The following is a 13,653-nucleotide window of genomic DNA, read 5'->3' as shown; positions in this document are numbered from 1 at the left end:
AGTTGTAAGTGCACAATTAGCGGCAATATGGCCGAAGCCACCACATCGGAAACACTGAGTCATATTAATGTCTAGTCATTTACGGGGCAAGAACCTTCCCAGCCTGACAGGCCTGTCTCCAGGTTCTACACCCTCCGTCTTAGGTACATTCCACCGCCCAGCACCCTTCTCCCTTGGAACAGTCTTACCAGTTTCTCTGGGAGTTCGCCGGTGCGCCATCGGGGCTCAGTGGGGCATACTCATCAGCTCCTCAGCCACCACATACCTCTCCACCAGCTCGAGCTGAGCATTGGCTGACGCCTCCTCTATGGGACTCCAAGGACACAGTGTTATTTCCACACTCACAAATTGGGTGTCTGTCCCTTTAATTTTTAAATGGAAAGTTTTCCTCTTGCTGCAACTTCAGTGTGTGTGGGTGCCCGCATTCTCCACCATATTGTGACACAGTTAGGTTAGGGGGTCCCTCTCCTGGGTAGAGGACTCCTTCCTTACACACACACACACAGCAGCAGGGAAGCAGCACACCAGTCTGGATGCAAGTACAAGCTGGTCGACGCCAGTCTTTATTGTACAATGTCAGAAATAACACAAAGAAAACATAAACGTAAATCCTAGCCCTGTCGGGGCACTAACTTCACAGGTAGTTCCCTCACTACCAGAACCTGGCAGGGCCTAATGCCCTCGCCAGCAACAAAGCACAGCACAGTACTCACAGATAGGTTTTCCAAGTGTCTCTGAGCAAACTCCCTGTCTGCTCTCCAAGGTGAGACAATCAGCCCTCAACACACTAGGCTTATATTGGCCACTCTCAGGTGGGAACCCAATCAAGCCTGTTACCAGGCTAAGAGAACCAAAACCTGGAGTGGCCGTGGGTGGAGCCCTCCCTCTCCTCTCACCCACAACCCCCAGGTCCCAAACCGGCTTTTCAAAAAACCGAAACTCAAGCCTGCTATACTGCAGACTTTCTCCTGGGGGTTTAAAACACAAAAGACAGGAATCTGGGACAAATGTACCTGCCACAGACCACTTTACCAGTGATCCTATCACAATATATATATATGCACAAATTTGTGCATATATATATATGCGTGTGTGTATATATATATATATATATATATATATATAATACACACACACAAACAACTTTTAGTGATAGGGGCCCCCACATATATGTTGCCCAGGGACCCCCAAGGACCTTAATCCGGCTCTGCACGGAGACCTCCAGCCTGCACAGTCAGAGAAAAGTTCACTATCAGCCACATGGTTACGGCTCCCTCTGCCCTGCTAGGAATCAGCCACACCAGTGCCACGCTCGGTCCCCATCTGTAATGGATCCCGACTTGAAATCAGGTATCAGTCTGACTGAATACAAACGTGAATACCGGCAGTATTACACAGGTGACTTTTTACACTCTATTATTTAAGGCCAAAAAAGCAAGTCCTTTTGCACTTGGATAAGCCATGTTGCAATGCAAGGGGTGTACACACATTTAGTGGTGTCAGAAGGGGGTGTGTGGGCCGCACCTGGGTGTCACCCGCAGAGGAGTGACACCAAAATGCCGACTCCCCCTCAGTGACAAGAGCCAAGTGCTGCACTGTTGCATTACATTCAGCACTTGGCTCCTGATACATTGAGGAAGCAGGCACTGCAAAAAGACTGGTCCCCGAGGGGCAGTCCGCATCTCCTGGACCCCCGGGAGAGACTAAAATGGGGGGTTCAGGCCGTGTGGCCACACCCCTACCCACAGGACCACGCCCCCTTACTGCAAGACCATCACCACTTTTTTCAGGCATGCGGCTTCGCTGCGCACACTACTCTGCTTACCGCAGTGGATGTCACCCAGTGGAGGGATGCCACTGCACACGTTTTTATTTCACACTTGGCAAACACTGGCTGCTTCTGGTGTAGCTCACAAATGCTGGACAGCTTTATTTTTACGCTGTAAATTATATTTCGGTTTGGACATGCCCCTCTCAAATCTAAATCTCTCTGTACATTCTAAATCTGCCCCACCTGTAATACAACATGTTTTTACCAACGTTCAAAGTTATTTGTATTTGTTTTGCTCTCAACTTAGAAACAACCCGATAAACGCCTCATAAATGTATCATCCTAACATTTTTGTTCCCACATGTGACACATTTCCTTTTTGTGTACTTCCTTGTCTTGTGTGAGATTTCAGTTTGAATTGCTCAAGACAGTATTGAGGAACTAATGATTTGTGATTTGAGTATAAGTAGCCACGCACATCTCACATATACAATATCAATCCAGACATTTATCATGGAATACTAAACAAACAAGCCATTTCTGAAGTGTCATTTTAGTTACAGATCTGTATGCTGGATATTGTATGCTTAGGCTACTGGGATGCACGGGAGAGCATCTGTGAAAATAGAAGGTTAGTAGATGATATTGTGTGTTCTGTTGTATAACTTATTGTGATACATATAAAGATTAGGGGGTCTATTTACTAAGCAGTGTTAGGAGACAGAGTGAAAAGTGATAAGAAAGTGATAAGGTGCCAGCCAATCAGCTCCCAACTGTCATTTTTCAAACACAGCCTGTGAGATGACAGTTGGGAGCTGATTGGCTGGCACCTTATCACTTTCTTATCACTTTTCACTCTGTCTCCTAACACCGCTTAGTAACTAGACCCCTGTGATATAAGTTGCAAAAAGGACAGAAATAAATTCTGACACTGTGCCTGAAACTTGATTTTTAAAGCATTCACCACACTGCAGGAACCAGGAATTGTCAGTTCTAAAATGAAATGTACTTGTTGTTGAATTAAATGTCATTTGATATATTTAATATACTGTATATGAAATCAATTAATAATCTTTGTACATTTCTGTTAAAATAGTTATTTTAATATTTAGAAGTCTAAACTTTCATCTCGAATAATTCAAACAGTTGTTAGATTACAAAATATTACATTAAGGAAGTTTAACCAGCCCACAGCTGTGAGCCTAGACACATGAGCTTAAAGCTTTCCTTCATAAGTGATTTAATGTGCGGGTTGTGCTCCATGTGCCAGTGCTTTTATAGTTTTATAAGAGTTTCTAATTGGTATAAAGTTTTTCTTGGAGCTATGAAAGCACAGTGCTGTTAAATACCACAACCCTTGTTGGGCACTTCAATGCTCCTGTATGTCAGAGTAAGATCAACGTTAATGTGTGCATTTGCATCAATTTCATTCTACACTTGTCACAAGAGCAAATTAACGTGTTTATATGGTTTATCTGTGAGTGATTAGACACTGCACTTTAAACGGAAAGTGAAGATTGCCTGTAATATGTCACCCAGGACAGCAGAAATGAGCTGCAAGTTTAAAAAATGTCAGCTGTAGTATTTTGCTTTTCATTCTATGGGCTCTATTTATCAACATTATTTTTACTAAAATAATGTGAAAAAGGGTGTTTTCACACCCTTTTCACATTATTTTAGTATCACCTATAGTTATTACAGGGCAATTGGAGTAGAATTCGTAAAATTCTACTCCAAGCCCTAAGTATCACTTATTTTTAGTAAAGCAGATCGCATTTCCCATAACTGTAATGGGAAATGTGATCCGACCAAAGTTACTAAAAATAAATGTGAAAAAAATATCGGGGAAAGCCCTGTGATAATAACGCCACCTGGAGGTGGCATTATCCAGGGTCTCCCCCAGTTACCGGACTCCTGGCCTGCTCTAATGGGGAGAGCAGAGCCGGGAGTCGGTCCCTGTAATCAGCTGTGTGGTCTAAACAGACCGCAAGCTGATTACTGCAAAAAAAAAGAAAAAAAAAATAGTAAAAAAAAAAAAATTACTTACCTGACTCCAGGGACCGGTGATCAGGCCTCCGGTGATGACTCCCCTCCGGCCAGCTGGTCTCCCACAGTGCACTGCGGCCCAGTCATCAGGTGATCAAGCCCCAGTGCAGTATGGGAGATCACCTGACCGGAGGAATGGAGAACATCACCGGAGGCCTGGAGCATGCAGGTAAGTGTAAGTAAGGGAGAGGGGGGTCACGGGGGTCGGGGCTTAGTAACGGGGGCGGGGCTTAGCACCGGAGGGGGGGGTAGCAGCGGCGACCGGTCGGCGCCTGCGCGGGCACTTAATCACGGTATTTTTTGCTAAAATACTGTGATAAGGCTCCGAAGGGGATTTGCAGGGACAGAACTTTATCGCAAGCTCTGTGCCTGCGAGGGATTTGTAGCAAATCCCTGTGATATTGCCTGAATTCGCAATGCGAGTTCACTCGGTAATATCACACTACAATCTGCATTCAATATGCGGATTGCATTAAATAGAGCCCTAAATAATATATTTTAACATCCCTAATTTAATTTAGAATCTTTAATAATTAAATAGTATGATTTATTAGCAGAATTGTAGTAATATTGAACTTTTAATTCTTAAAAATAGAGAGAATAAAAATATTTCTACATTTCCGTTTTGTTTTTTATATAAAGCACATTTATGTATAACTGCACATTCTGTTGTTTTATGGTCCAGAACAAATGTTATGTGAATTGTATAGATAAGCAAATTAATATGCTGCCAAATGGGAGTCTGCCATAGAGTCTGCCAGTGCTCGAGGGGACCAAGTACAAACCTGGAAATCATTTCTTTTCTCCTGGTGCAACACCAATTACACCTCATCAATCAGGCTTTGACCCTCCAACATCACTTCCACCTTCCTATGATACCAAATCCAAGAGGTCAAAATTTGCATAAAACAGCCGAGATCACCAGTCTGTGACTTATGCTTTCTTAAAATCAGCAGCATAAATTTAAGACAAACACCTTTTTGCACTCTAATTTTGTATATTTCCATTGAGGCATGTGTACCTATGATATCTATTCATGAATCTATTAATGTAGTGAAACCACTACACTTCTTGGCGCTAATGGTGTATAAGATAGTATAATTAAATAACACCAGCTGCAAGTAAAGGGTCTAGTTAGGACCCTAAAAGGATATGGAAAAGCTACATTTCTTTAATTACTGCACATAGTGGTATAAACTAATCCCATTCAATTCTCAAGAGATATATCTGTGTTTGCTTTCTATTTAGACACAGGAGACTTGTATATATTTGCACAAAAAAGATTTAATCACAGAACATCTAGACCATATTTAGAATTTTTTTTTTAAATTAGACCACCATCAGTATAACAGCATACTACATAGGAAACAATGTTAACCCTAGTATATCAAAATAACCATATCAAATTTTAATTGGATATGGACCATTGCGTACAGGGCTATTAGATCACCATTTCTGTGTGAAAATAGTCAGTGTCCACAACTCATTACCTGCTTAGTTGCTACAAATAAATCTTTTAGACGTATAGTTGGAAGCAAGTAACAATTTGGTGCAATTCCAATGTTCTCATATATGAACCACAGAACAAGCTTGTAAATACAATCCGCAGCTGTTAGTGATTGAACTGGCATCCCAGTGACTATCCCACTGATCCTGCAGCTAGAATATTAAGTTTTATGTTACCTCAGTCCAAATGGGCAGATATATTTTCCACCTTTTGATAGCCCCAGCTCACTGTATTCACATGGCCACGCAGAAAGGTCCAAGACCAGATACTTTCCTCCATCTGAGGTAATAGATATCTAGTGGTGAGTAGGTGTAAAGCTGCTGTATGCGGTATAAAGTGGCTGCTTTTGTTACCATTCCTATGGACCGGATAGTAGTGTCCGTATATATATATCATACAATCTCGTCACTCACTCAGTTTTCAAACTGTAATTCCTTTGAATACAGAGAATGTTGGTTCCAAAATATTGAAATAATTTGTCAAGCTGACCAACCACTTCACAGTCATTCCCATCTGGCCAGTCCGTACACTGTCTCTTATATATATGATCTTGGACCTTCCACATTTGGCTCAAGCTTGCACACATTTTAAACATGAATATGGGTCCTGGCTTAAAGAGACAGGACCACACCCAAGGATATCAGTTAATAAGCACCTGGGGAAAAACTGTCAAAGTTTATCCTGCATTTGAAAAGCAGGGTGCCCTAGCAAGTGTGACCACAAAATTTAAATAAATAGGCTTAATCCACGGCACTCAACCATCTGGGGTACCCTTGGTATGTGACTACACCATCTACATAATATCATACAATCTCGGCATTCACTTACTTTTTAAACTGTAATTCCTTTGAATACAGGGAATGTTAGTTCCAAAATATTGTAATAATTTGTCAAGTGGTTGGTCAGCTTGACAAATGATTGCAATATTTTGGAACTAATATTCTCTGTATTTGAAAAGTAAACATGAATATGAGTCCTGGCTTAAAGAGACAGGATCACACCCAGGAATATCAGTTAATAACCACCTGGGGCTAAACTGACAAAGTGTATCTTACATTTGAAAAGCAGGGTGTCCTAGCAAGTGTGACCACAAAATTTAAATAAATCCACGGCACTCAACCATCTGGGGTGCCCTTGATATTTGATCACACAATCTACATAAAAATATCATACAAACTCAGCACTCACTTACTTTTCAAATACAGGGAATATTAGTTCCAAAATATTGCAATCATTTGTCAAGCTGACCAACCACTTGACAAATTATTACAACATTTTGGAACTAACATTCCCTGTATTCAAAGGAATTACAGTTTAAAAAGTAAGTGAATGCCGAGATTGTATGATATTATTATGTAGATGGTGTAGTCACATACCAAGGGTACCCCAGATGGTTGAGTGCCGTGGATTAAGCCTGTCATTTATTTAAATTTTGTGGTCACACTTGCTAGGGCACCCTGCTTTTCAAATGCAGGATAAACTTTGACAGTTTATCCCCAGGTGCTTATTAACTGATATCCCTGGGTGTGGTCCTGTCTCTTTAAGCCAGGACCCATATTCATGTTTAAAATGTGTACAAGCTTGAGCCAAATGTGGAAGGTCAAAGATCATATATATAAGAGACAGTGTAGGGACTGACCAGATGGGAATGACTGTGAAGTGGTTGGTCAGATGGACAAATTATTGCAATATTTTGGAACTAATATTCCCTGTATTCAAAGGAATTACAGTTTGAAAACTAAGTGAGTGGCACCTGGGCGAGTAATTATATTTAGAAGGTATGGTCACATACAAAGATCAGCCCAGATGGTTGAGTTCCATGGAGTAAGCCTGTTTTATATATATATATATATATATATATATATATACTGTATACACATACTACAAAGAAAAGCCAGCACTCCACATAAAAACACTAATACTCGCCCAGGTGCCCTCTGTAGGGTATGCAATCGGGAAGCCGACTGCCTAAATACCGGCAGCCGGCTTCCCGACTGTCATATCCCGGCAAGGGTGAAATGCCAGGCGTCTAGATGTAGACGCCCGGCATTTCCCAGACGCCGGGAGGCCGGCGCCCGGATCCCGATTGTAGTGATGCCGGGCGCCGTGAGCGGACAGCCGTGGGGGGGAGGGTTAGGTTTAGGGCTCCCGGGGGGGACTTAGGGTTAGGCACCCCCCCGGGAGGGTTAGGGTTAGGCTAGGGGGAGGGAGGGTTAGGGTTAGGCACCCCTGGGGGGGACTTAGGTTTAGACACCCCCCCGGGGGACTTAGGTTTAGGCAGCGGGGATGGGGGTGTTTAGGGTTAGGCACTTGGGGGGTAAGTTAGGGTTAGGCACCCCTAATGAGGGTTAGGGTTAGGGGGGTTAGGTTAGGTTAGTAGATACTCAGCTATTCACGATCGGGATTTCCAGCGCTGTCGGGCTTCTGCTGCTCGGAACTCTGCTGATGTCGGGCTGCCGCTGCAGTATTTCATACCAATTCCCTCTGTAGTATTGTGAATACTGAAGACATTTGCATGTGGTGACAGTGGCGCTCACAGGACTTCTACTGGAAAGAATAATACCGCAACAGGGATATTCCGTTTAACGTTTCAATCGTTAGACTTTTATCAAGAACACAGGTGAAAAAACAAAAGTACATACCTTTATAGAACCATACTGATAGTGTAGTGCACGGGAGTCCACCCCTCACTCCTGCCGCTGGGCAATTGACGTCATTGGCGTGTGGCCAGAGCATCCTGACATCTGGAGTATGACGGTCCTGAGTGAACTCATTACCCAGGAGAGACACAGGGGAGGGTATCGGCAATGTGCAGGAAGTATCCTATAATGTTGAATAACAACATAGATACAGGGCATAATTTACGTGAAAATAAACCAAATGGCCAAATAGGCGGGGACAGTGTTAACAAGAATGGGATAACCCAAAGAAAGCCTGTATGCAATAATCACAATGGTGACTTGTGAAATACTAGTGCACCAAGTGAAAAATGAAGACATCTAGGACAATAGAGCAAACTTAATGTAAGATTATATACATGTAATCAAAAATGCAGAAACATATATATGAAAAGAAAGATAAAAATACAAAAGCCAATTAATGATGTATCCCATATTGGAAATATGAAAAAATTTATGAAAAAACAGTACAATTATTTGTCACTACAAGAGGAATGAAAAAGTACCAAAGGTACGTGTATTAATAAGGAAGCACAAAAAATTAATATATAAATACATGTAAATGAATAAATATATCTCCTAAGTAACCCGTGGCAAAAATAATGGAAGAAGAGAGGTATATAGGTATAAGGTATTGGATACATGAAAAGCAAAAAGTACTAATGAGACCTCATGAAAATGTCAAAAATTGACAATAATTAGCGGAAAGTACATAAAAAATAATAATTAATAATGATGCACAAGCCAAAATACTATGGGGCAACATAAGGTGGCAAGGATGATAACCCTTATCTCAACACCCGGAGTTGTAGTCGCTATGGTTTATACACTGCATTAGTCCTACATTTATATCTGATTTGACCAGGTATTGGTGCAAATTTTCCCTGCTTAACTATTGATATATAATAAAAGTAAAATTTTATCACATATATAATTGTTCAACAAGAGTGCCCCAGCAATTAGCCCTACTTTCCTTCTTTTTGTTGTTTAACATATGTACTACAGGTTGAGCCTCCCATATCCAAATACTCCGAAATACGGAACATTCCGAAATACAGATTTGTTTTGGCATGACTGAGATAATGAAACCTTTGATTTTTGCTGGTTCAATGTACACAAACTTTGTCTAAGGCAGAAATTATTAATAATAATGTGTATAAGGTGTATATGAAACATAAATTAATTTAATTTCTGTACACAACTTTGTTTTAGCCACAAAATTATTGAAAATATTGTATAAAATTACCTGCAGGATGTCTATATAAGGTGTATATAACAAATAAATACATTCTGTGTGTATACAGTATTTGCGTCCTATTGCCAAGATATTTCATTATGGTATGCAATTATTCTAAAATTCGGAATATTCCATTATCCAAAATAGCCCTGGTCCCAAGCATTTTGGATATGGGAGACTCAACCTGTATTGGGCTTCGGGAGCACCACCAACAATAATTGATGATATAATTAGTTTATTAATGCTATATGGTTGGTTTATATTAATGAGTCTCATGTTCTGTGCAGAATCTCCCTTTTCCTCTCTTGATGCAGTAATTTATTTATAAGGGGATACTTGTTGTACTGATTTATGCGTAGGGGGTACTTTCTGTACTGATTTATATATAGGGGGGTACTTGCTGTACTGATTTATGTATAGAATTGTACATACTCGGTCTGACTGCAAGATCAGGATCAGGAAATGCAGGAATTATTGCTTTTCTGCAACTGGGGATTAGATATTGGTATTACAAATAGTTTAGGCAGATTTTGATATCTTCATTGATTGATAATATAAGTACCATGATCTATAGCAGTGCACTGTAGTTGCTCTCTGTAAGCAGATGTTGGTTGTGCAATTGGCTCATTTACTGTATTGTAGCCTTTGCTTTGGTCATGATACCTTTAGTAGCACACTTGTAAGGCTATCAATGATCAATATTGTCCTTTTATATATGGACTACACGTGTGTGCTTTAGCAATATACTGCCACTGCATCATCAATATTGTAGTGACATAGTGGCTAAAATTGCTGTCTTATATCACTGGAGTCACTGGTTTCGGTCCATCTAGGGTTCTACCTGTGTGGAGTTTGTATGTTCTCCCCATTTTTGCATGGGCTTCCTCTGGGAAAGGCCAAGCCCTCTCATCTCTGTATCATCTTTAACTTCTCTACCTATCCTTCTTACTCTCTGACCACAACCTCCTCTCCTACCACATTTTCCATCCTCCTCTCACATCCAGGGGTGAATTGGCTGTATAATTTACCCTCCCACCCCCAGTAACTCATCACCTGTATGACAGGCAGCCTTCTGGTGCCTGTCAGCAGCCCGGCCTCTCCAGGTCCACTCTTTCCTAAGGAACTTCTTGAGTTGAATATTGGCAGGAGCTGCGCACCTGTAGACGGGGCCTGTGAGCAGGGTCCGGTGGTCTCCCAGAACACAGCAACAGCAGCTGAATCAGGAGCAGAGATGGAGGCCAGCATGCCCATTAGCTCCCAGAGTGGTGGGCATGCCCTCAGCATGCCAAAAATGGGGGGAGTGGCTTGTGAGCATGGCATTTCACAAGAGGCCATGCCCCTTGCCACAAGGCCACACCCACTGTGGCCGCTTTGCACATTTTTTTCATGGGCACTAGAAATTCCAAATCCGCCCCTGCTTATAATACCCTAACTTATGATTGACACACAAACAAAATAACTGAATGTTAACCAACCTATACTTAAAATCAATTTTGACATGTGACTCATGATACATACAAATGTGCCTCACATTGTATTTCTCTCCCCAGTCAAATTACTCAAACCTGTAGAATCCAGGTGAATTAATCAATGTAGGCTGTTTATCTTCCTGATTAACTGTAAAGATGTATAAAATATTTAATCTGGTGATGATGGCCATTTCCAGTTAGAGCCAGCTTGCTCCATTGTGCTGACTAAGGCCCTGATTCAGACCCACTCGTGAGCGGCTGTCCGCTCGCAAGTGGGTCGATGTTCTGCACTGAGCATGCGCACGACGGAGGGAGCTCCGTTGTGCGCATGCACCAGACGCGACGAGCGAAGGACTTTCCTTCGCTCGTTGTGTCTGATCAAAGGGGGCGTGCTGTCGATGTTGATTGACAGCACGCCCCCTTTGGTGGGCGTGCCGGGGGGGGGCCTCCCTGCCGGGGGCGTTCCTAAGGGAACGCCTCCCGTCAGAAGCTGGCCCACTGACATCACTAGTGATGTCAGTGGGAGTGATTTTGGCTCTGATAGAGCCAAAATCACTCCGGGCCTTGCGGTTGAAAACCTCAACCGCAGGCTCCGGCTCGCAGTTTCGATGGTCGCGATGGTCAAGACCATCGCGGCCATCAAACTGCATGCTTGCATAGGCTGTGGGTGGTGACCCACAGCTATACGAGCGTCCAGGAGGACGCTCCATAGTTATGGAGGCCGGCCCTCTTTCAGAGCGTGCGCTCTGCTCAGAGCGTACGGCTCTGAATGAGGGCCTAAGTATTTACCATCTCGGATGTCCTTGATCTCACCTGGGTAACTCTTTCCATCATTTTCAACATGGAACCAGTCACCAACATTAACTACATCATTTGAAGTCACTATGACAGTTACATTAAGTTAATTAGTAGAAAGAAATTAAGTTGAAAATGTCTTGTCATCTGCTGTGATACACTTTAATTTTCATGTATTGTGTTCTATATTTCATGGAATGATAAGGATTGTTTTTCATTATTTTCTAAAAGCCAAACCTTCTACACTATGCCATCAGACTGTTCACTAAAATACAATTAAAGTTATTATTATTATTATTATTATTATTATTATTATTATTATTATTATTATTATTATTTATGGAAAGTTATTTTTCTTTTCAAATGTGGTAAAGGGGCTAGAATAGTTTAATGCTCACAGAGCCCTGAACCTCGATTTCAAAATCGCCCACTTTATACCATATTGTGGCTACAATCTGCATTTTTTGGTGTCCAGGACATCTGCTCCGCAGCATATTCCTCCCATATGAACTGAATCTACAGCTCAGCACCCCAGCCTTCTTTCCTGCTGTCTGGGGGACTACTGAACAGTGACTCTTTATTCCTCTGTCCCCCATTACCACCCAATCACTCAGACCCAAAGAATCCATTCTTCTGCTGTGGCTCTTTGGCACACAATTAAGGATGCAACACGGTTCTTGATCCTTCTTTCCAAACTCTGCTTATACTATCATCCAATATCTCCAAGTGAACCCACTGCCTGGCCAACATCTCCTACATTAAAAGTCTGCAAAATTAAAGCTTGAAGTTGTGCCTTCTCCCAGGAGCTTCCATACCACAAACCAGGCCCACAGCGGATATCATCATCCTGCGACCTATGAAGAAGCTCTCACAAATTCTCAACTGGCAGACAACCTGCTGCAGAATGAAGAGAATCCAAGCATCTCAGCAAGCCAAAAATATGGCTCCTGCTGCTGTTCCATATGAGACCACAGATTGGCATGCTGCAGCCTTAAGCTGGAAACACAGCCCCTGATGTCACCAGCCTATCCTACAAAACAGGAGGATAGCCCACTGGAGACTACACCAGGTATGTTCAGCAATAACAGCAGCCTGGTTACTGCTCTATGCTGGAATGAGCCCAAAGCCATTCCCAGCTACTGTGTCTAAGGCTGCAGCACATGACCATCCATAACCAAAGTACTAGATTTGGCCTAAATTTATGTTTGCTCCTCTAGCCACACTCCTGAATGCCCACCCAGCTCATATGACTTACTCTCCTTTTCTCATTTACTCACCAACACATGGTCATCTTCCTTCCAAGTATGGCATACATACATCATTATCCAGGACTTCATGTTACCCCCTTCTTCTCCATGAATACTTTTTTGCTAGGTCTGTGGACATCTGATAGCCAGTTGGTGTAGCAGACTTTAACACTAGCAAGGCCCCTGCTCCATACAGGCCTACACACCTAATTGGTCAGTAAAGTCAATACTCCATACCAGCCAAGTCCTTGCTCCTTACACAAGCATGGCCAGCAAGGTCCATGCCCCATACAATCCTGTATTTACACAACTTCTTATTTAACTGTCTCTTTTGTTGTACAACTCTCTCATACATGTACTGTATTACTGCATATTACTGTATCACTGCAAAAAAGCTGTCCCATCCCACCCTGGCCTTTTATTTCACTGGCTCATATTGTCTATTTTTACCCAATTTCTCTAGAATGTAAGCTCTAATGGGCAGGTTTCACATATGTCCACTCTTCATTACCTATCCCTGTCTTGTCTTATGTTAATTTGGTTCTATATGCATTTTATTCATGCTGCATCCTTTCATTTTATTCTGCATAACTGTTTTATTACTGTCTGTCATGCCTGTCTTCTATCTCTTAGGCCTAATTATTCTGTCTGCCATGCAATTTGGTTGAACTCACATCCATTCGCTTTTATCCTGCCTACCTGCAATTGAACAATATAATAATGACATTGACTGACAGAGCTGGAGTCCTTGGTTCAAATCCATCAAATTCAAAAGTCTGCTTCTTGTGAATTTAGGCAAATCTTTTTTCTCCCTTTGTCATGGGCACCCAAAGAAAATTGTAACTCCCAATTAGGCAAGGAGCTAATTTGGAGTTAGACAAGGCTAGTAAAAGCATTGCCCTT

General features: G+C 42.0%; 1 protein-coding gene across 1 annotated transcript in view; it reads left to right on the top strand.

Annotated features, from left to right (window-relative positions):
- Positions 1–2,242: 2,242 nt before the first annotated feature.
- The window catches only part of LOC148539246 (interleukin-5 receptor subunit alpha-like), a 112,458-nt gene continuing 101,047 nt past the window's right edge, over positions 2,243–13,653 (top strand). The window contains exon 1 of the mRNA XM_088451518.1: positions 2,243–2,402. The gene's annotated coding sequence lies outside the window, so the exon portion shown is untranslated. The remainder of the gene's footprint in view (positions 2,403–13,653) is intronic.

This window comes from Taudactylus pleione, unplaced genomic scaffold (genome assembly GCF_031769625.1).
Source record: "Taudactylus pleione unplaced genomic scaffold, aTauple2 ptg000026l, whole genome shotgun sequence".
Taxonomy (NCBI): domain Eukaryota; kingdom Metazoa; phylum Chordata; class Amphibia; order Anura; family Myobatrachidae; genus Taudactylus; species Taudactylus pleione.
This window is presented reverse-complemented; position numbering and strand designations above follow the sequence as displayed.